We start from the raw sequence: 23,922 nt of genomic DNA on the forward strand, positions 1-23,922 counted from the left end.
TTTTCTTACCAATGATTGTGTAGTTAGTCCCAATCAGTGAAGTTACCCCAGCCTATGATATTAAATACACCACTTCAGACACAAGCTGCCATAGACAACCAACTTGAAGAGTCAGGGATAGTAACTATAAATACTGTATATTAACGTCTGAACCTAACAGCACACACAAACCACACAACTGGATTCTGCCTGGACTGGACCTACAGTGGTGCTGAAGCTGTGTCCAGCTTTAAGTCTAGCCGCTATCATTTTCTTTTGCCTTTGAGCCTTCCAGCTTGCACAGGTTACAGTCTGTGCAAGTAGATAGCTCTTATTTTCTCATTCTTAGGCCAGTAAGGTTTTTACCCTTGGTTTACAAATGAACTTTTGAAAGTAAAGCTCCATTCCCTTTACTTCCAAACTCAGGGCCAACTCCTCATGGGTTATCATTTATTCAAACATTATGTCGGTCGCAATTCATGAGGGCTTCTCAGTTCTGAGAAAACTACTTTTTTTTTCTCAGTTACATCTTTATTTTTTTAATTTTAATTTTATTTTTCTATTCCCCATACAATTGCAACCCCCTTATTTTGACCCCAATCCCTCCTTTCCCTGCCCCCCAACCGCCATAGAGTGTCTCTGGCTCATAGTTGTGTGTTGATTTTGATTTTTACTTTCTTATAGTTATTCTTTTTCCTGGTCTCTTATTTAAGTTTTCTAAATTCCTGCTATGAGTGAGACCATCCGGTATTTTTCTTTTTCTTTCTGGCTTATTTCGCTGAGCACGATCCCTTCCAGCGCCATCCATGTTGCTGCAAATTGCATGTGTTTATCTTTTTTGAACGCTGAGTAATACTCCATGGTGTATATGTACCACATCTTCTTGATCCAGTCATCTATTTTTGGGCATTTGGGCTGTTTCCAAAGCTTAGCTATTGTAAATAGTGCTGCTATAAACAGGGGTGCAGGTGCCCTTTGGAATTGATGTTTCTGTGTCCTTTGGGTAAATACCTAGGAATGGAATTGCTGGATCATATGGAAGCTCTATGTTTAGTAGGTCCAGAAATCTCCACACAGCTCTCCATAGTGGTTGGACCAGTTTGCACTCCCACCAACAGTGCAGGAGAGTTCCTTTTTCTCCACACCCTCGCCAACATTTGTTGTTGCTAGTTTTTTTAATATGTGCCATTCTCACTGGTGTGAGATGGTATCTCATGGTAGTTTTGATTTGCATTTCCCTGATGACAAGTGATGTTGAACATTTTTTCATATGCCTGTTGGCCATTTGCATGAGAAAACTACCTTTCTTGGGGTGACAAGAAATAAAGAACCCCTGCAGCTGAGAATCTAACACGAAAATAAAATCCCGGATTCCAAAGCCCTGCTACTGCATTTCACCTGCCCCGGAGCTTGATTGTCCCAGCCCAGTATCCGCAGCCTTTTTAGACCAAGCTGGTAGGTTAATTTTGGGCTGTCACAGACCCCTCTGAGGATTTGATGTGAATCCTCCCAGAGAGAAATCCACAAAGATACACTATTTTACATAGTTCCAGGAGCTTTACAAATATTTGGTGTCCCTGGGTCAAAAGCTCTCTGCCACTCCACGAGGTTTTTTTTTTGTAACCCACTCCGCCACCCAACAGGCAAATGTGCGCTTCTTCAAGCACGCCACTCCAGATCAGTTCCAAAATGTTTTAGAGCTCAATGCTAACTAGGTATAATACCTTTATTTTCTAGGGAAAAGATTTCACAGTGGAGTAATGTACCCAGTGTTACTCGCTGACAGAGAATCCACTAGGACCCTAGGCTAACTCCGAAGCCAAAACCCTCACCATACATTTCTAGGAAACCCCCTGTGGTAGTGTGGACCCCTACTACGATTGCTCCTGCAGAACCAGCCCGATGCTGGGAAGGGGAATGAATATGTCGATCGTGTTCAGAGCTTGGAGCATTTTTAAAGTTATCCACTGGGTTGAGATTAACCGCGGTACACTTGCTGGTTGACACTTCAGTCAGTAGTCAGCAGGGGGGAATGGAGGACCCCCACCCACTCCTGCCTCGGTGTAAGAGACCACCACCTTTTCCGCTCCTTCGAGCACAAAGCTGCCACCTCCGTCTCACCCACCCCACAGACTGAAGTGCCCAATGAAGCGGCCCCTGTAAAAGGCCAATCCCTGTCTACTTTCCCGGGACCCTCCTCAGCAACGTGTGCTCCCCGTGGCCCGAGAGTGATGCAGGAGACCCCATTCTTCACAGGGGAGGGCAGGCCCCAAAACGTGCTGTAAACGACGCCCACTCACAGGCTTCCAAGCCCCCAAACGGATTCGATTGTTGTTTCGTGGGGTTTTTTTTTTCTTTTCTTCCTCCGAACCTCCGAAGTGTTCTCCCTTCCCATTGGCCGAAGCTGCCCCTTGACGCCACCCTGGCCTTGCTCGCTGATTGGCCCATTCTGGATGTGCCCAAGCCTTTTTCCCAGGGTGTGGCCCCCCGCCCCCAACAGGGTTCTGACCCCTGGCTCCTCCCTTCTCCCCCAAGCCCCCCTCTCAGTTCCGAATGGTACCGCCCTGGCTCGGCTCCCCCCCCACCCCAGGCCCAGGCCGCTGCCCTTAGGGCCCCCGGACGGGGCGGGGCACGCTGGGGACGGGCAGAGGGCGGTGGTGGCGCCTTCCTGCCGAGCCCGAGGCCGCCCCCGCCACCCTTCGGCAGCCCTCGTAGGTCCCACTTTGCCCTGGACAGTTTTCGTCCTGCTCCGTAACCCCGTCCCGTCTGTGCGGCCCCCATCGTGGTCTACTGGTCCTCCGGATCAGCAACATTAAATCCCTGCCCTCAAAGCTCCACACATGCCCATCCGTCTCCACCCTCGGGTTCTCGCAGCACTCGGTTTCCCCGGGTCTGCTCACCCTTCCCCTCCCGAGCCCGCTGAGCCCCGGCCCCCCTTCCTCTCGGACTGTCCATCTCCAGGATCCCCCTCCCTGTGTGTGGCCGTTCCTCCCAGCTGCCTCCCCTTCGCGGCCTACCCCTCCCCTTCGTAGCCAGCGTGTGGAGCACTCCCGGCCCACCTCCCCCCCTTTCTCTGTACCCCCGCGCTCCCTTTTTATGCTGTCCCTTCACGTCCCTCTCTAAGCCCCTCCCACACCATGCCCCCCCACATACTCCTCCCTCCTAGGCGTCCCTTGGCGCCCCTCCCCTACCCCCGTTTGTCTATGCCCCTCCCACCCACCCCGTCCTTTTGTCTCCTCTTTGGTCTCTAAGTCCCCCGCCCCTCCCTCACTCCCGCCCTTGCTCCCCGCGAGCACGCTCTTATCTACCCCAGGTCCGAGCGCCCCGCCCCCTGGCCGCGCCCCACCAGCCCCCTCCCTCTCGCGGCCCCATCTCCGCCCTCAGCGCTCCGCCCTGCCGCCACCCCCCCCCCCACCCCAGCAGCTTCAGCCCGCCAGCTAGCCGACCTCCCGGGTTCCCGGCTCGCTCCTCCCGCCGCCGCCGCTGCTGCTGCCGCCGCCGCTCCCCGACCCACCCTTCCCGGGCCGGCGGCTCGCGCTCCGCGCGCTCCCCCCGCACACGCACTCCCTCCGCCCCGCCTCACTTGCTCGCCAGGCCCTGCAGCGGTCGGGCTCGTTGCTGCGCGCCGCCGCCCTTGGGGAAGCCTGCGCACCCCGCGGCCACCGGCACTTCGCGGGCAGGCGCTCGGCCCGGGAGCGCGAACCCGGGCCGGGTCATCCCCGCCCTGCCCGGCCCTCGGAAGCCGCCTGGGACGCTGGCGCCCGTCGGAAGTGTTTGGGGGCGGGCTGCCCGCGGCCCCTCCCGCTGCACAGGCCTGGCCACCGCGCCCCGGGGAGCCGCCGCGACCGGACCTCCTGGCATGACTTTACCCGGAGCCTCCTTCCCGCACCCGCCCGAAACCTGGGCCACCAACGCTCAGCGCGCGACGAGGACTCGCGGCTAGCGGGACGGGAATGGGGGGCTACCCCAAAAATGCCGCGAGGGGCCTAAGTTACAGATCTGGAGGCCCGGGAACGCGAGGGCAGTGACACCCCTCGGCCACCCAGGGAGAAGGGGGGAGCCCACGACGAGCGCCTCCATGCCCATGTCTCCCCAGCACGCTGCTGCGCAGCGCGTTGATGCCTCTGGCCCTTTGTATCGACCCGCGCGCACGGAGGACTGGAAATGAACCCTCCATCTGGGACGGGGACCGTGGCTCAAGTCGACCAAAACCCAGCCAACACGCCAATACACACACACACACACACACACACACACACACAGTCTGCTGGATGATGCCCAAGTTGACCGGGTTTCCGCGCCTGGATCTCTCCTCTCCCAACCTCTCACTCAGTCTTACCGATTTATCCACCAGACTGGAAGCTCTTTGAAGGGGGCCCTATTTGTCGCAGTGGCTCGCTCAATGGATCCCTTGTGATTGGTGGACAAGTGGGTGTATTTGTTAACTCCCCGCTTTTGGGATCTGTGTCATGATTGTGTGACTTAAGGTTTTTAACTCGGGAGGGCCAGAACCGGGTCGAGATTACTAGCTCGTGCCAGGCACAGCGTGATGCCCAGAGGGGTGGACCATCAATGTTTTTCTGAGACAAATGTAGCTGATTATGCTGGAAGCAGATAGATGCCTACTTCCTCCCGGTCCCCAGAACTCCCTGTTCCAGAGCTGGATGTCCTGAGTGAGGAAAAACTAAGGCTCTGTTTTAACTTATTCCCAATCCAAGGCTGACTTGCTGGGACCAGATCCGCTATACTCACCATCAGAACACACTGGGTGAAGTGACTTTCTAGTACTGGCAATGGGTTTAGAGAGAACCATAACCTCCCCACTTTAATTCCCATCAGTTTGCAACTGGAGCTGGGAGGAATGAAGTAGACAGTTTGTTTTTTTTTTCCTCAGTGTGCAGCAAACTGTCCCATATAAGGATCAAACCCGTAGCTCTTCATTCATTTACCCCAAGGTCAAGCTGAACCCCAATGTGTCAGAGGAGGGAGGCTGCAAACGAACTAGACCTGTTTACCCCAGTTACCCCAGGGGAGGGGGGGATGGTGGAATCGCTCCTTCCTCCCATTTATGGATGCAAGATTTACCCTGTACTTTGCAGCAGCTCATTTGTAACCTGGTCATTTTAGAGTCAGTCCAGCTCCCTACCCTCCTCGCACACACCCCTCTATCCCTAGCATGACAGGTCCTCCCTGTCCTTCCTCACTATCTTCACCCAAGTCAGCCTGCTCTGAATGGACACGGTCAGTGATCCCAGCAGAAAATGAAAACTAACAATCGGACAGTGTCCAGAGACTCGGGCAGAGATGCCTCGGAGCGCCCGGCCTCCTCCTCTGCCTTGGCACAGATGCTCTTATTGTCCTGAAAAGAAATACAAAATTCCCTCCCCAAGTGTGGAGTGGGGATGATCCAGGGCTTAGCCCTCAAGGGCAGAGTTGCTGGCCCAGCCCAGCCTCTTTGCCCCCTAATTGTTCCGAATGGAACCATCACTATCCCTCTTCTCTGTCCTAGCCAGGACTGACCCCACAGGCCATTTGTGCCCCTCACCTAGGAGATTAAGGCGAGTAGGGCTGGAGCTGCAAGAGGAGATTACTAAATCATTCTGAGGTTCTCTTTAGGGGCCGTTAGCACATCAAAATACATATTTGGAAAATGCTCACAATTAACTCTGGGAGAAAAACAGTAAACACAGTGTCACTTTGCCAGCCTCAACAGTTTTGTTTTGTTTTGTTTAAATGCTAATGGCCTCAAATGGGGAGCAGCATCCATCAGTTAAATAAACAAGCCATTAGACTGAGACTAGAAGTGTCAACACATGACTAATCTACTAATTGGGAGAAGGCATGCCTAGTGAGGAGCAAGGCAGCAAAGCCTGCTGGAGACTGTGGAAGCACATAGTATGTAAGTTTAGGAGTCGATAAGACCTGAGTTTGAATCCAGCCTCCACACCAGCTGTGTGGCCTTCAGTGAGTTACCTTGAGTTCTTTGTTTCTCTGAGCCTGTTTCCCATTCTGGGCAGCTGTGAGGATGAACTTGGTACTGAGCTACTGTGTTTGAAGCCTATTAGCTATTGCTGATAATAATAAAATACCTAGCATGTCAGAAAATGTCAGCAATGACGATGGAAAAAGAAATGACTGTGTTTGCTAAATATTGGCCATAAAGGGAGAACTTGGGCCCCTGGTGTCCCCAGACCCTCCCAAATACAACTGGCCAAGGAATGCTTTTGGTTGGCTAATGAAGGCCATTCCTTTAATGGAGAATTAATCCAGGCCTTAAGGGTCCTGTCCCATGGTTGCTGGCTTCTGGGGCCTTCTCTCTTGGCACCTGCCTAGGAAGCAGAGGTTAAGCGGTCCTCCCAGGTGCAGAGCAACCTGACACTGTCCTTACCCAGATCCATGCTCTGGAGAGTATTCTGGGCTGTTCTTGGTTGTCTCCTTCATGTTGTAGAGACAGATGGAGACCACAATATGGAAGAGGGCCAAAATAAGGAAGAAGACCATCAGGGAGGGGCATGTAGGACCCCCAGTAGAAATAACTTGGACCTAGATAAAGTTGTTGGTCTTTGCTCTCTTGCCCCACCCTGTCCTTTTGAAGTCTGAGGGCCTCCCTAACACCTGCCAAGGTCTGTCCTCAGCCAAATGGAGTCTCCCTATTCACTCACCAGCCCTGTTCTTCTCCATTGATGCTCCATTTTGTCCCTTCCTATCCCGAAGGAGACCTGCTCTCCTTCTGAAAGGCGGTAAACACTGGATTAAAATCCCCTCTGCACACATAAGGAGTTAACTGATAGTGGCTTAAACACCACCCCCTCTCCAATGCAAACTATGAATACTATTCCTCAAGATACCTAGAAAAGAAGGAAAACTAATGGTGGGAGGGTCTCTGGGTCTCCCGCAGGACAGGCTGAGGTGGCATGGACAGGAAAACTTTTTACCTTCCGTTGCCCATCATGCTCTGTTTTCCCTCTTCTAAGTTCTGCCCTGAGTTCAGGACCCTGAGCAGATTCACCTGACCATCACCTCCAGTTCTACACCCAGAGTACGACCCCCCCCAACACACACCCCAGCAATCAGGTCAGTCCTCAAGCTCCACCCTCCTTTGTCCACATCTCCAAGCTTCCCTGAATAGGCCCCCTCTTGGCCCTGCACTCAACTAGCAAACAACATGTTAACCTGAGAAGTTAAGCCCTCTCCACAACTGTTTATCTGGTGCTAAGGGGTTAATGTGTTCTCCCTCCTGTCACACCCAACTGGACTGCAATTCTCCAAGGCACACCAAGTCACATTCTGTTCCAGAGTCTGTGCTGCTGGCAACTGTTCCTGAGCCTGGACCACGGCTGCCCCCCACCTGGTCCTCTGCAAACCAAACTCTCTTCATCAAAGGCCCAACTGCCCTGCCTCTCCCTCCAGGAACCTGCCCTCCTTGCAGGCCAGGTGAAGTCATCTTCCCCTCCCTCCTGTCTGGTTGCTCAGCATTCTGTCCCTCTTTGAGGGCCTCCTGGCACATTCTGCCTGGCATAAAAATTAGTTGCTGGTTTGCTTCTCTTCTATGGGATTACAACTTTTTGTGGACAAGAAATGCTTCTGCTTCCCTTAAGTTACTGTGCATGTCAAAGCTACACAGACAAGTGGATGGGACCATGAACCCCCACCACCTAGGTTCCACAAAGATCAAGATTTTGCTTCTGTTTCATGTTGGTACCACCCTCTTGTACAGACATTGCCTGGCACTGCCTTGCACGGCACTTTCCTCCAAGGAGCTGGGACTTGGTGGGAACTGGTGGAAAATCAGGCTTGCAGGCAGGCTGCATGGGAGGGGGCGGGGGTAAATAAGTTACCATCGAAGTTATCTGTGCTGGAATACCTGTTCGGAGCCAGGTACTTTACAATTCATCTCATTTCCCCCTCCCCACAACCTTATGGGGTAGGTATGGTGATGCCCATTTCTCAGAGGTGAAGAAGGGTTCCCCAGATAAGCAATGGCTGGGCAGGGATTTGAATCTAAGTCCTGTGCCCTTTCACTCTGCTGTTCAGCCTGCCTCAAATGGGTGCCAACCAGGCTGCCACCTGCTCGGCTTCAGCTTGAGAGTACAAGCCATGCTTTGTGTATGCTTGCAGGGTCGCACGCATGCACGCACACACGCATGCCCACGCAGCAACCCGCATGTTCACGGTAAGACTGTCAAATAATTTCATTGAATTTTGTCTATGGGATCAGTCTCCTCATCTTTGAAGTCATACTTTAGTCCTGCAAGCATGGAGGGGAGTTCTGAGCCAAGTGTGCACTGGGCCAGGGCCAGGCTCAGGAGTTGAGGGAATAGAGGAAGCCACCCCGCACCATCACGGAGGCCATGTTGTTTCCAAAGGGAGACAAAGTCTATTCCCCCACTCCCACAGGTACATTACATTCTCTTTAGAACTCTAGGGTTACCTTGCACCCTCTTCTTCAGCCTTCTGCCTCCACCAACAAACACTGCTCTCTTTAGCCTTTGTTCTTTTGCACCCCACCCCATACCTCACATGGATTCAACTTGTTCCTCTAGCCTGAGATACTCTCCCCACTGCTTTATACCTAAAATCCACCTGGTCCAGGTTCAAGATTTCTCCTCCGGGAGGCCTTCCCTGATTCTGACCACCTCTCAACATGTCACCTGGTTTGATTTCCTTTTTTAACCCAATCTTGGTGCTCCGCTCTCTCGCCTTGTTCTCTAGGTGTTTCTTATAAGCTGTTTCCTTGACCACACTGTAAGACCCTTCAACTCACTGTTTGGGCAACAAGCTTCCTTTTTCTTCCCAGGGTCCTCTTGCTTCCTCCATGTTGTCTCTTGAGCTTCTAGCTTTGCTGCTACTGGCATCTTTTCTACAAAGATCAGATGGTAAAAAGTAGATTCACGTCTACCTTGACTGTTCCTCTTTATTGTTTTCATTCTTCTCTTTCATTTACCCAGGTGAAAAGAGGGCTAAATGAGGTCTGAAAAGTCATAAATCCCAGGAAATTCACCCTGAAACTACTCTCCAGCTTTGTGGGTCTTTTCTCCTTAGCTTTCGTGGGAGGGGGAACAAAATCTACCTGGTATGTTAATACCCACAACCCAACATCCCACTTTCTCTCTTTTATGTAACTCCCCCTCAAACCAACCCCCCCCCCCATTACAGCTGGAAAAAGGCAGCCCATTGCAGAGCAGAGAAGTATTAGATGACAATGTACCATAGACTCAGATATGGGGCCACCTCATGCCACCAAAGGAACTCTTTCCACGTGTCTAAATGATAGACATGGGGGGGGGTCACCTTAATCTTTGGGCAGTGACAGTTAGGATAGTTCTCCTCTGTCAGACTGGGGAGGCTAGAGAGACAGGAGTTTAGCCCCCACATATATATACCACCCCTGGAAATTTGACCTGGGAGGGGGTGGAGGGGCAGTGTCCTAGCCCTTTAAAAAGGCCTAAAGCAAATGCCCAGCTTTCCAGTGCCTGTCAGAAAAGGCACCACACATAATGGACTGTAACTCGTAGTGTTCCGTGTACCAACCTCCCAGATGAACCTGCAAGTAAAAATGCTTCAAGATGCAGTATGGGATTCCACCTTTTGCATTCTCACTATCCCCCCCCCCAAGGAGGTGGGATCAGGAGGGCTACTGCTGCCCCATTGTACAGATGAGGGGAACCGAAGCACTGAGAGAGACACACTGGTCTAATTTTCTGGCAGGAAGACAAATTTCAGTTTGAGGGACCTACTTTCTTTGGAAGAGTCCCAGTCACCTCTGCCGGGGTTCCCAGCACTGAGAAGTTCTGACGGAGCTTTCTGGCATGGAGAGGAAGAGGGGATGGTTCACCCCTTTCTAGCACTCCAATTCCTTAGCCAGGCTCTGGGGTCGCGTCTTCTTTTCCCTCGATCTTTTCTGGTGCGCGGCCAGCAAGTCTCCACACTCCCCGCCCTGGCCCCGCCCCTGTTCCCAAAGGTCTTTCAAGAACCGCCCAGTGCTGGGCCACTCCCTTCCCTCAGTTCACCAGGGACCCAGGCAAAGGCCTCTTCTCTGGCCCGGCCCTTCCCATCCAGCAGGCTGGACAGACTGATGAGAGGTGTGTTCTCTAGAAGTCAGACTGTCTCCAAGTTAGAGCGCTGGCCCTGAGCATCCTCCAGTGGAGCTATGGACTTCCCCTTGTACTTCTAGTCAAAAGGTGCCCGCCTGCCTGCCAGCCTGCCAGCCTGCCTGCCTGCCTGCCTGCCTGCCTGCCTGCCTGCCTGCTTGCCCGCCTATAAGAAAATGCCAAGCCTTGAGCCCTGAAGGGAGGAGGTAATATTGATTCACTCCTATCCTGCCCTTGTCTCCCTTTGGACCACCCAAATTTGTAGGCAGGTGGGTGGATAGGGTGGAATCAGTGCTCCTTGCACAACACACATGAGAATTCTGACTCTGGCCAGGATTGGGGAGAGTGGTTGTATATGGAGCTGAGGGGGTCCATTGCAGCCCAGATGAACAGGTTAAGGTTAGACTTGGGGCCAGGGTTAGAGGTCAGGGCAGTTATCTCATCCCTGAGGCATCCTGTTGAGAATGTCTCATTATGCGGTGAGAAACTTGGTGTACCTGGGACCACTCCTTCTCACACATGCTGGGAGGTCCCTCGAGTTGGCCTCAGGAACTTAACTTCTAGCGCTGGCTCTGACACTTGTTTTCTGCGCAGCCTTAAGCAAGTCACTTCCCCTCTTTGACCCTCAGTTTCCTCACCTAAACAATGAGGGAGTCAGTCTTAAATCTCTAAGGTTTCATCCAGTTCTGGGAATAAACAACTTTGGGTCTGTAGGAATATTTTTTAAAGCTGTTCTATTGATCTCATAGGGTTAAAAATAAGACAATATAAGGAAACAGAATCTGGGAAAATGTAAAGTACCAAAGAGAAATGAAATACTATTTTTCCTCCATAAAAAAAAAGATTATAAAAGTATCACATGCTCATTGTAGACATTTTCAAAATACAGGAAACCAAAAAAATCATAAAAATCACTTGTGATTCTACCACATAGCTTACCATCATTAACATTCCAGTCTTGTATTTATATTTATTATATATTTTTAATAAAAATGGAATCATACTATGTATATAACTGTATTGTAACATGCATTTTTCATATAAAATGTATATTGCATTTTCCAATGCCATTAAATATGCTTTGAAAACATGATTTTTAAAGATGCCATAGTATTCTATTCTGTGAATGTGCCATAATTTATTCACCCAATCTTTTGTTGAGTATTTAAATTTTAACCATTTTTCCATTATTATAAATATAATTTCTTATCTGCATCAAAAGGTATGAATATTAACATCACGTGCTGGAAACTTTCAACCATATAAAAATGTAAACTCATATAACAGACCCCACGTACCCACCTCCTAGTTTCAATAATTATCAACTGAAGGTCAATCTTGTTTCACCTACATTTTCACCCATTTCTCCCTGCCAGTGGATTATTTTCGAAGCAAAACCCAGGCAGCGGGTAATTCTGGTATGCACATTTTTAATATTTTGACACACAGTACCAAATTGACTTATTAAAAGACCTTGCCAGTTTACACTCCCACCAGAATGTTTATAGCAGCTTTATTCACAATAGCCCAGTCCCCACTAATTGGAAACAATCCAAATGGCTATCACTGGGTGAATAAAATTCTTAAAAAAAAAAAAGGTATATTTATTCCAACATACTTCACTCAGTATTGCAAAAGAACAAGTTATTGATACAAGGAAAACACATGGATGAAAATCTCAAAAATACGCTGAGTGACAGAAATCAGATCAACATGTGATATAGGATATAACCCCATTGTATAAAATTCTAGAAAATGCAAACAAGACTATAGGGACACAAAGCAGATCAATAGTAACCTGGGGACAGAGGTGAAGAAAGAGATGGACTATACAAAACACAGGTGAATGGGCCTCCCCTGGTGGCACAGCAGTTGAGCGCTGGGCTGCGAGGCTGCCCCGCAGCCTCTGCAGCGCCGGTTTGTTCCCCAGCGAGGGTCCCATAAAAAACAAACAAACAAAACAAAACAAAAAAAACCCCACAGGTGAACTATCACAGGTGAACTATCAATGTTCATGGGCTAGGTTTGGGGATGATGGATTTGTTCAGTATCTTCATTGTGGCAGTGGTTTCATGGGTGGACATAGATGTCAAAACTCATTGAATTGTACAATTTAAATGGGCACAGAAAATTGTAGCTAAATTATCTCTCAATGAAGCTGATTTTTAAAACCTGCTTCCCTAAACTCTTGTTGATAATTGAGTATTATTAAAATAAAGAAATATTATTAAAATAAAGTGTGCATGTATTTGCCAACTTAATGAGTAAAAAATTATAGGTGGGGGCCTCCCTGGTGGCGCAGGCGGTTGAGCTCCGCACTGTGAAGCTGTCCACAGCCTCTGCAGCACCGGTTCGATCCTGGCCAGCTGGCGAGGGTCCCACATGGTGCAACAGACCTCTCCTGTCTTGCCCACTGCTCCCCTCAGCAGTGTGTTTTGTCTGTCTGCCTGTTCTGTTCCCCACTCTATCTCCAGTGAATCCTCTCACCCTCCCGCCTATCTGGCCTGTACCCCAGTTCTTGTATAAAAATAAATAAATCTTTAAAAAATATATAGGTGGGTATCTCAGTATTTTAATTTGCACTTTTCTAGTAATATTAAATGTTTTCCTAGTTTATTAGCCTTTAGTATTTTTTTTGAAGTAACATTAGTTTATAACATTGTTTGATTTGGAGGTATAGGTCCACACCTCTTCAGATACAAATTCTACACTATACCCATCACAAAAGCAGCCATAATCCTCCTCCATAGTCCCTTTGGCCCCCTCCCCTCTTTATTCATGCCCAGCCTCCCACTCTGGTAGGCCTTTGTTTTTGTTTTGTGAATTGCCAGTTACCTCTTTTGCCTAATTTTCTAAGATGTTTGTCTTTTTCTTGTGGGTTTGTAAGGCTTCTTTGTATATCAAAGATATGGAAATTTTGTCATATATTGTAAGTACTCTTTGCCTTCTAATTTTGCGTGTGGTGTTATCATTTTTAAAACATGTAAGTTTCCTACTTCTGCATAGCCAAATCTACATTTTTGTGTCCTTCATTGTTTCTTTGTTTACCTTTATGCCTAGAAAGACTTTCCCTACTCTCAGGAGCAAAGGACTAGCCACCTGTTTTCTTTAAGGTTTGTTTGCTTATGTAGTTTATGTATTGTCTATTCTTCTATGATTGTATTGTTGCTGTCATTTTTAAAAATTAAATTTAACTTTTAATTTGATTTAAAATTTGTTTATATTTTTATTGAAGTAATACTGCTTTAAAACATATAAATTTCAGGTGTTCATCATTTAGAGTCAATATGTGTATATACTAATTAAGTTCACTGCTAAAAGTCCAAATTCTATCCTTCATCATACCATTGTCCCCTCCTTCCCAATTTACTACACGGCCCCCCCACCCCCACCTCATTTGCTGTTCTTAACTGCTCAAAGCATAGTGAATAAGTATAAACATTGACTCTGGAGCCAGATGGAGCTTGAGCCAAATCTCGGTTCTACTTACTAGTCATGTGACCTGGGCATCTTCAGCTTCCTCCTCTGTAAAGTAAAGATAATAATAAGGTCCACCTTCCAGGGTTGTTTTCAGGAGTAAATGAAATGATATATGTAAAGCAGTTGTCCTGACACCTAGCCATAGCTACTGCTCAAGAAACATCAGTGACTGTAATTGCACATTTTTAGTTTAGATTGCTCAGTATCCAAACACACGGATGATCTGAAGCAAACACCGCCCAGAGAAGTAGAAGAAAATAGTCCCTCTCCCTGTCCACTGGCAGCTAAGTATCTGAGATGTGGCCCAGGGTCTGCCAGTCAGATAATGTCTCCCTCTGGACTTTGGAATGTATGCATTACAGCGCTGCAGGGGATAGCAGCCTTTATTGCTGGAGATCTCAGCAGCCAGGTACGCAAAAGTGTTGCGGCGAGTCTCTGTGGCATGTATGCCTGCTTTCCTTGTTTCTTATCCTTTTCCTGAAGCTGGTTCTTTATGTTTCCATAGTGAAACTCCCCAACAGAAAGCCTTCCAACAAACCCCTTTTCTGCTTCAGTTAGTTAGAATCAGAGCCTGTGGTTTGCAACCAAAGACCAGAATCATCAAGCTAGTATGATTTAACTCTGGAATTTACTTTTGCAGATGTCAAACTTGCCCCTCCCCAATAATCAGATGTCCCCAAACTATGCATTAAATAATCCATTCTCTTCCCACTGATTTAAAATGGGTGATATTTTTCATTGAATAAGCTCTTGTCCTTGGGATATCCCTTTCACTAGAATTCCATGCCACTCCTAGAACCCCAGAGGATCTTTTATTTTCTTCTCCGCAAGGAAAGTCTCATGTTCTAGAATCCTAGACCAGGTGCTTGATATTGAACTCTCGGGATAGCAAAGAATTTCCCTGCCTTGAAGGTGGAGGACAGGTCAGCGTCCCAAAATCTCTCTGTTGGCTTCAGCCCCCCTCCCAACCCATCCACACACACACACACACACACACACACACATACACAAAGCAAGAGATATATGTCCCAATCTAGAGAAGCTCAAAGGGCCTACAGGGGGTTACCAAATGAAGAAATGAACCAAGACAAGCACCCATTCCCAGCCCTCTCCCCTCACTGGCCCCCTATTCTGTGGTAACATCCAGACACAGAAGCTCAATCTGACCCTTCCAAGGTTTGCCATGGTGACATTGCTCACCTCCAGGCCTACTTTTTTGGTGACATCAAAACAGAGTTTGTCGGGCCTCCCCGGTGGCGCAGCGGTTGAGCGCTGGGTTGTGAAGCTGCCCGTGGCCTCTGCGGCGCCGGTTCGATCCCCGGCTGCTCCCCGGCCACCAGAGGAGGGTCCCACACGGCACGCAGACCTCTCCTGCCGCCCGCTGCTCCCCTCAGCAGTGTACTTCGGTCCTTCTGCCTGCTCTGCTCCCCGCTCTGGTGAATTTTCTCACCCTCCCGCGCTTCGTACTGTACCCAGTGCATGTATAAACAAACAAACAAACAAACAAACAAATAAATAAAACATGCCTCTATTTAAAAAAAAAAACAAAACAAAAAACAGAGTTTGTCAAGCAGTGAAGTACCATGACAGTCTGGAAGGGTCGAAGCAGGACTGGTGTCCAGGAAACCCCAGCTGAGGCTTATGGGGCAGGCTAGGCCTGGGAGAGGCACAAATGGCTAGGGGAAGGAAGAAAGGGTCCTCTGAGGAAGGGGGTGTGTCAAGTTACAACATAGCACCACAAGGTTGAGAATGTCTTGGTTGCCGGTGAGTGTACGGAAAGACAGACACTTGTGGAAATGCCTGCGAAAGGACCATCCTGATAGATGTCTCAGGACATAACTAGATCTGCATGTAGGGAATGGGAACAAGTGTTCTAGAATTATCTTCAGCAAAGACCTGGTATGGGTAAGGTCATAGGGTGGTCATGTGTAAAGGATAAAGGAGACAGTAGGCATAGAAGTTTGTATTTTTTGTTTGCTTTTTATTTATTTTCCTGCTTTATTAAGATATAATTAACATATAACCCTGGGAGCTTTTATAAAAGCAACAAGAATGTATAGTATGGACTATTATGTGGCCACTAAAATGATATTTACAAGAGCTTTTTTTTTTCAATAATGTGAGGAAACTCTTGTTATAATTTGAAGTAAAAATTTAAAAGGCAAGCTATAAAACTATACTGAGCTGAATCACAAACTCTACGGGAAAATATGTATTTTTTAAAGATTTATTTTTATTTATAAAAATAAATAGAGGTGTGGAGGCGGGGATGAGAGGATTCACCAGAGACAGAGTGGGGAGCAGAACAGCCAGATGGACTAAAATACACTGCTGAGGGAAGCAGTGGGTGAGACAGGAGAGGTCTGTTGCACAATGTGGGTCAGCTCCCTGGCCGGGGATCGAACTGGTGCTGCAGTGGCTGTGGATAGCTACATAGTGCTGAGATTTAAACCCTTGTGCCACCACGGAGGCCCAAAAAATATGTATATTCTTTTAAGACTGGCAGGAAATGCACCAAAATGTTAACAGTGTTTCATTGTCTTTGGATGATAGTTATGAAATAATACTGCAAAATAGTATCTGCAAAATAGTAAGGACTTATTAAGTTACAGGTTTACAGGTTCTGTGCTTTGCTTTTTACTTGTATAGATTACCACATATCTTTGCATAACAACCCTGTGAGGGAATGGCTCCCACTTCACAGTTGAGAAACTAGAGGCTCCCACAGGCTAACTAGCTAAAATCCACACACCTCAGAAGTCAAATAATTAGAAATGATTGCTGGAAAAAGCATGTTTTTGTTTTTCTTCATTTTACCAAATTTTGACAATGAACATGTATTTTCTACCCTTTCCCAACTTTCTACCCTTTCTTCATCTAATTTCTTCTTCTTGGATTAGAAACAAAGAAAAGTGTTTTCTCTTGCTCCTTAAAACTTGTGATCTCTCTGCTAACAGAACAAGAACTCCTGGTGGGGAGGGACTCAGTGCCTATTCCTGAGCATAGAGGGCACACCGTAATGCTGAAATGCTGAATAGTCGTTTGCGGAATAAAGGAACTTAACGTAGGAATACGTGAGTAACAGTCATGAAAAAGTTCATTGTGATGAAGTGAATGCCTGGTTTCTATAAGGAGTGGAAAGCCTGTTCACCAGCGTGGTCAGAGGGAGCCAGTAGGTCTATAGCCCTCCAATGAAATTTGGGTCTCCTTGCCTTGAGCCCAGCCAGCTATTTCTCAAGTGGCATCATTAACCTTGCAGACTCCATGTTCTGGGCCTGCCACTCAGGCTTGTAGCTGCCGGGTGCCTCCCCCTACTGAAATACCCAAGTGTTTGTCAGGCCCCATCTCATAGCGGGCTCCAGTGGGAGGGGGTCTAAGGTGGAGATGCTGGAATCTCAGAGCACCCAGCTGATAGGAGGGAATTGACTGTATTTTGCAAGCTAAAAAGGATGAGATAAAGGAACTGGCATGATTAATATGCTAATTTTAAAAGGCCAGGATGGCTAAGGAACACCTGACCTGCTAATAGGGACCTGAAACCTGGATTTGGTATCCCTGCTCAGTGACTTCAATGACGAGGCCACGTATGTGATGGGGGGTGGGGACGGGACAGGATTGAGGCAAAGCTGTGTCCCTGGTCCATACTCACTGGGTGGGTGGCCACCTCTGATCCCTGTGGGGTAGGGGAACAGGGGACAGGATACTGATTTCATTTCCTCCTGATCTGTGCTTCCCCAATGGAAAAAGCAGCTAAAGAAAGTTTTCATTGAACTGGTTGGAAAATTATAGCTAATTCCCAGGAATCAGCACCAATAAAGGGCCATTAGTAGGGCCCACAATTAGGTTAAGAAAAATAGCAAAAGGGTCTCCCCAGTGGTGCAGCAGGTTGAGCGCCGCACTGTGAAGCTGTCCGCAGCCTCTGTAGTGCCAGTTTGATTCCCGGCCAGGGAGAAACCCACATGGCAAAGGCAGACCTCTCCTGTTGTGCCCGCTGCTCCCCTCAGCAGTGTCTTTGGTCCGTCTGCCTGTTCTGCTCCCCGCTCTGTCTCTGGTGAATTCTCTCACCCTCCTGCGCCTCTGACCTGTACCCCAGTTCTAGTATAAATAAATAAATCTTTAAAAAAAGAAAAAAAGCAAAGTTTACAATCCAATCTGTTTTAAAACAACAGATTTACCTTTATAATTATGAATCAGTGTAGGTTCTTAGTAGAGGGAGATGGCCTGTGCTTCAGCCCTTCTGCTCAGCATGATTCCTCTACCTGCACCTAAATCCCCCAGTACCCAGAGCTCTCCTCAAACCCTCAAGTCCTAGTTCAAACTCTACTTCCTTCAAGAAGCCTTGAAGTTCCTCAGTCAATTCTCCTTCCTCTCTACTCCCTCTAGAACTGGGTGGAGTCCCAACATAGTCAGCTGTCTGTCTGTCTGTCTGTCAGTCTGCTTGTGGCCACCTCTCCCTCCAGAGTACTCACTCTAAAGTGGAAATGGAGGCCACCACAGTCCTTCAGCTGTGTTGTCCATCACAGCAGCCCTCCCCCACAATGCCTGGCACAGTGGACTTATTTGCCATTGTCTAATGGAATGGTCTCGGGCTCCCCAGGGCCCCCAACTCCTTGTGGACTTGGGGTGTGGGGGTAGCTCTAAGGTCTGAGAAATTCCAGATTCCTAGGGCCCTGGTGCAGCCCCGTGTGGATAACAGGCAGTTGCCTGAATTTTACAAGTTATAAGGCCCAATTACAATTGATTTTTGTCTTTGCAAGAGTGGAAAGCTTTAACCTAGGTGACTGGGCAGAGTAGGCTATAGTGGAATAAAGGGCTCTCTAGGCGGGAGGACGGTGTGGGGGGGGGCGCACCCCAAGAGGTTGCGGCTGCGGGGATGGGCGTGGGTAGAGGGAAAGGGAGGGGGAGGGCCTCTCCCCCTGCCCTCCTCCCACTAAGGGTCCCCGCCAGTCTTCCTTTGGGCTCTTTGTCTGTTGGTCCTTCTGTCTGTCTGTCGGTCTCTCTCTCTCTCTCCTTTCGATTCACGTGACCGCCTGTTCTCAACGGCTCCGATCACCTCTTCCTGAGGCTGCACCTTTCGGTTGGTAACAGGAGACACTCGAGTGTTGGGGGCAGGATGGGTTTCCTTCCTCCGCTTTTCCTTCTCGGGCAGCTCCGGCTGCTCCTCAGCGCTCGGCTCCTGGCCCTCCACCCCTCCAGCCTCTCCTTTCCCAGCCCCCACAGTGCTCGCTTCCCTCTCCTCTCCCCTGCACCCCCCTGACCCTCCTCCCCTCTTCTGCCAGCCCTCTTTGGGGCGGGGGGGGGGCTTCAGCGCGGGGAACGGACAAAGGGTCTGGACAGACTCGGGGGCACCCCTCCACAGCTCCCTACCACGTGGCCCCTCCCTCCGCGGACTGCAGGCAGCTCCCCGCTTCCCTCCCCAGCTGAGATCTGGGGAGTTCGGGCCCAGCAGGCATCCTCCTTTCCCGGCCCCTTTCGCGCCAATCGCTCCTTTGCGGGTGCTGAGCCTCGGGGCGCCTCGAATGCCAGGAATTCACCGGGCGCGGGTGGGGGAGATGCGGAGGCAGCTCTTTGGGTTCCCAGGCTGGGGAATTGGCCACCCGAAGGTGGTGGGGGCAGGGAGACGTGGCCCTGACCGAAGGCTCCAGTTCCGGAGGGAGGGGGGTTTCCAACCTCAACCAGCCTGAGCCTCAGGAGACCGACCCAGTCTCCCTCCCCTTTGCAGGACGAACTCAAAGGAATAGGACGAACTCAAAGGAATAGGACGAATGCAAAAGTGTGATAAAAGTGCCCTGTAAAAGCTGAGCTGAACCTAACAGATTCCTGAATTTCTGGCAGAACCAGATTGCGTGGCCCTGCTCTTCCCGCCTGGCACTTAGCGACCTCCCCATCCTCCCAATACCCCGCCAAAGTTGGGAATTAAAAGTGGACTCTCTCTCTCTCTCATTCCATAGCAGAGTAAAATTTTAAACAAAGGCCATTTAAGATCGAAGTTATCAAGCAAACCAGACAAAAACTGTTCAAAGCTGCCTCACTGTAAATGCACACTTAGTGGCTAGACCCTTGGTACTAGCCTGGCCCTAGGTACCATGGGCATGCATTTTTGAGCCTATGGAAACTCTAATAAAATGGGGGCCTGGAGCCCCATGGTTGTCACCCCCACAGCTGACAACTAAAACCATTTTATCTGTAAAGCAAAATGTCCGGAGTGGGGGTGGGGGGATATTGCCTGTGACCAGAGTTACACCTGCTGCACCTTCAGCCTATCCCAGGCCAACCCAATGACAAAAAGCTACCCAAATGCTAGGAGGAGAGGGGTGCCAGAAGGAATCCCATCTCTTCAGGATCTTGGGGAGGGTTCTTAGGTTGAGAAACATCCCAGGCTTGACAGATATCAGACAGAACAGTACTTGCTTACAACAAAACCAGACAAGAATGGTCACCACAGTTACCATCTATCGGTATTTACACAGTGCCAAGTAGATCATACAACTTGTATTTAATCCCAAATACAGCCTCCTGTGGTAGATGCTATTATCACCTCCCTTTAACAGTTAAGGAAACTATGGATCAGAGAAGGAAACTTGAAGAGGTCACACAGCTGGTTAGTGAGCCGCTTGGTTGGGAATCCACTGAAGAGCCACCTCTTTCCCACAGGGAGTGATTCTAAAACTCAGAAGAAACAAGGACAATCATGGGCCAGGACACAATCTTGTTGGAAACTGGCTTTTTACCAAAATGTGGAGTGGGTCCACAAGGGCCCCAAGTCATACTGCTGGTTTTGTAAATGCCACAGATTCCCAAAGAAAAACCCAAGCTCCAAGAATCCTAACCTAGACGCCAAAGGACTTGTTCTATCAGCCCATCCCCACAGAAATCATCCCACTTCCGGTTTGTCTTTCCGGGGTAGTTGTGAGATTTACAGGATGCCAGGCCATGAGTGAGCCCTTTGGAGGCAGTGTTATGGGGGTGGGGGTGCGTTTGATAATGGACCCCCACTGCCCTACCCCCAGTCCTCCCTGGAGGGAGGACAAATAGGCCCATTGATTCGAAATTCTCCCAGAGGGCATTAGAGTAATGACTCTGGACTGTGTGATGCCTACACCCCCTTTGACCTCCTGACTGACCCCTGCCCTGGGAGGTTCCAAAGGCCACAAATCTCTGTTGCTTGTGGGCCATGTGGTTTGTGGCTGTTTGTAGTTTTGGAAGGGAGGGGGTTTAAGGGACACTGCTTCTCACTGTGCCCAGGGTCCCAAGAGAACTTGCAAGGGCTGGGCAGGGCCCCTTCCAAACCCTGCCAAGACACACTGCAACTACTGATAGGGCTCCATCATTTATTTTTGAAAGCAGCAGGACTCCTGGCTCATTTGCATATATGTTTGCACTGCCTGCTATATTTTGGTTAAAGAGAAGGGCACCAGGGCACAGAACATACATAACAGACTTCTAACTGGGTGGTTGAGCCTGCCCCTGGCTCAGTGAGCTAACCAGCCAAAGATGGCTCCTAACCCTGTGTCTACATTTGAAAGCCCCTCTAAGTGCAGAGTCCCGCAAGGGGTTATGTGGCATCAAAAAGATCTCGCCCCTAAATGGGTACTTTGAAGCCAGGTGTGTAGGTGGATGGGTAGATAAGGCAGCAGCCTTTAGACTTGAAAAAGTTTAGGAGTCTGGACTCCTGATTTCTGTCCTTTGATAAGAACACTTATTGAGATTCTTGTATGTGCCAGGCACTTTACTAGGCGCTGAGGTGACATAATAAAGATTAGTCTGTCTCCATCTTTGAGGTACTCATAATCTAGCATGGGTCACAGAAATATAATCAAATAACCTTGGTTCAGTTAGCCATCGGAGAGAGGATGGGAGAGGATTGCTAAGGGGGGGGGGTCGGGTCATCTGGAGAGATTTGTGATTGGTTAATCTGAGTCTCAAGCATCACCCCTCCCCCCCCAATCTCCAAACAGCTTTCAACTTCTTACTAACTCCTTTTGTGAGCTCAGCAAACGATTAAGCTCTCTGGGCAGCCTCAGTTTCCTCACCTTCAAAAATGGGGCCAATAGTCTGTGAAGGGACCCCTGTGTGCCCTACCTCCCACCACACCTGGCCCTATATCCAACATCTACCTCCAGAGTGAGAGCATAATGACCATTCTCCTCACAATGCCAGGCAAACGTGTGGCAGAGATGAAGAGCAGGGGTTTTTGAGAGCGAGCGGGGATGGAAGAGGGATGCGGTGGTGTGCCGGGCGCGTGGCCCCAAGGGGGAGGTGCGGGTGGAGGTGGAGTGAACCTTCGGCTGCGAGGTAACCATCATTCAGTATTTAACAGTCTTAACGCAGATCTTCCTCTTCCCCACCGTCCTGAATTGGGAGCTACGTGGAAGTACTGCCGGAGGAGAGCGGGGCTGGTGCGGGGGAGAAGGCACTTCAGGAAGAGCAGTCAAGTGTCCTCTGCCCTCCCCCCATCCCTGTAGTCGTTATGGGGACCGAGACACCGAGGGGGGACGGCCTGTTCTTTCCGACCTCAGTTCCTCCACGACTGGGATCTCCTTCGCTTCTCCAGGAGTCGAGCATTCGCCCGTAATTCCCCCTCCCGCCCCGCATTGATCCCCAGTTGGGCTCGCTTTGGGGCAGGGGGTTACCGGTTCCGTTAAGTTTTCTCCTCGCCGTGCAAAGGACTTCCTTTTACGCGTCCCAAGCGTCCCCTTAACGCGCTTCAGGGGGCGCGTGAGCTCGGGGCCGGGCCCTGGCCGAGCCGGCCGGGCTGCACCTCCAGGATTTCCTGCACGCCGCGCGGCGAGGTCGACTCGCGCTTCGGCCTCCGACGAGTCCACTCGGCTTCCCGGGAAAATGCAGAAACTCCCGGTTCCCCCATTCCTCCACCCCGCCGGGCGGCCGCCTCCTCCCGCTTCCCCCACCGCCCGCGCCCCGGCTCAGGCCCCTCCCCGAGCCCTCGGCGCGGGGGCCTCCCTGCCACCTGCCCGCTGCCCAGCCCACATGCAAAGCGTGACCGCCGGGGAAGGAAGCCGAGAGCGCGCCCACACCGGCCCTGCGCCCCGCGCGGCGACAGCCCCGGCGAGCAGCTCGCCTACTCCGGCCGTCTGCGCTTACCCAGCATGCACTTCCAGGCCCCGAGCTATCTCGGAGCAGCAGCCCCGGGGTCAGAGCGGCCAGAAGAAACAGGAAGTTTGGGACGGTCCTAGTAGTGGGGCCGGGAGTCCTAACCCGCAGGCCCTTAACTCCGTGCTGCCTATCCCTTCCCCCGCTCCTTCCCTCTGGCATCCTTCCCTGGGGTCCGTTTCGGGGGCTGGCCCAAACTCCAAAAATCCAGATGTGTTTGGGGGTCATTCAAGGCACACTCCCAGGGTTCTCTTCGCCTTAGCATCTCCCGGCTTTATGAATCGAAGGGTGGGAGGGGGAGAGAGTGCTCCCGCCGCAGTAGGGTGATAGGCCTCAGGGGGCTTGGATTTCTGGGCAGCGCGAGGTAGAAACGAGAGATTGGGTGGAGGTGGGGGGGCTGGAAGTTAGCCTCCCTTGGCCATCTCTTGAGCAGGTAAGGCAGAGGATAGAACCTGGGGCTGAGCCCAGGATTATTGTTTTTCTGCCCTCCACCGGTTAACTGCTGAAATCTGCCCTCCAGGCTAACCAAGGCTGCTCCCAATATCCTCAGCAACCACCTCACTAACTTGCTCTCCTGATCCCTTGGGGCAGGAACAAGGGAGAGGGGAAGCCCATTGCAATCCATTCCTAGGAAAGAAAAAAATGCCAAAGGCACGCCCACTGGAGGTGATCACCATCTCAGCACCCCTCCGTCCAGGCAGGAAGAACTGGAGTCTCAGTCCCCTTGACCTCTCTCTCAGTCTCCACCCCTACCCCAACATGACCTAAACCAGTGATCTCAACTATGCCCACTTGAGCCTCTCCAAGCTTTCTCGCTGAAAGGGGTGTGGATCAAGATGGATCTCAGTGAACTGTGTTGATGCTACCACGCCATTTGGCCAATACTTTTTGGATTGTGCAGACAGGTCTTTTGTGTGACATGCTTATTCTCTTCCCACAGCCTTACACTCCTGACCAGGGTCTTCTCACACCCAGCTCACTCAGCTTTCCTTGTCCTCCTGACTCACTGTGCATTTTCCTTGATTTTCTGAGAGGAGGAAGGTGAGGAGAACAAGAATGAATATTTTTTTGTTTTTGTTTTTGTTTTCTTTTCTAAGGATGAATATTTTGGAAGTAGGAAAGTGAAGGTAAACACTCATTGGCTGTAGAATGTTTGTGAGACGTAGCAGGCAGAGTTTTTCTGTCCCAGACACCTCCAGGCAGAATTAATTGGTCTTTCCTCCGGTGCTTCCATAGCATATGATTTATACCTCTATTATCA

This window comes from Talpa europaea (genome assembly GCF_964194135.1).
Source record: "Talpa europaea genome assembly, chromosome: X".
In the NCBI taxonomy this organism is placed as follows: Eukaryota; Metazoa; Chordata; class Mammalia; order Eulipotyphla; family Talpidae; genus Talpa; species Talpa europaea.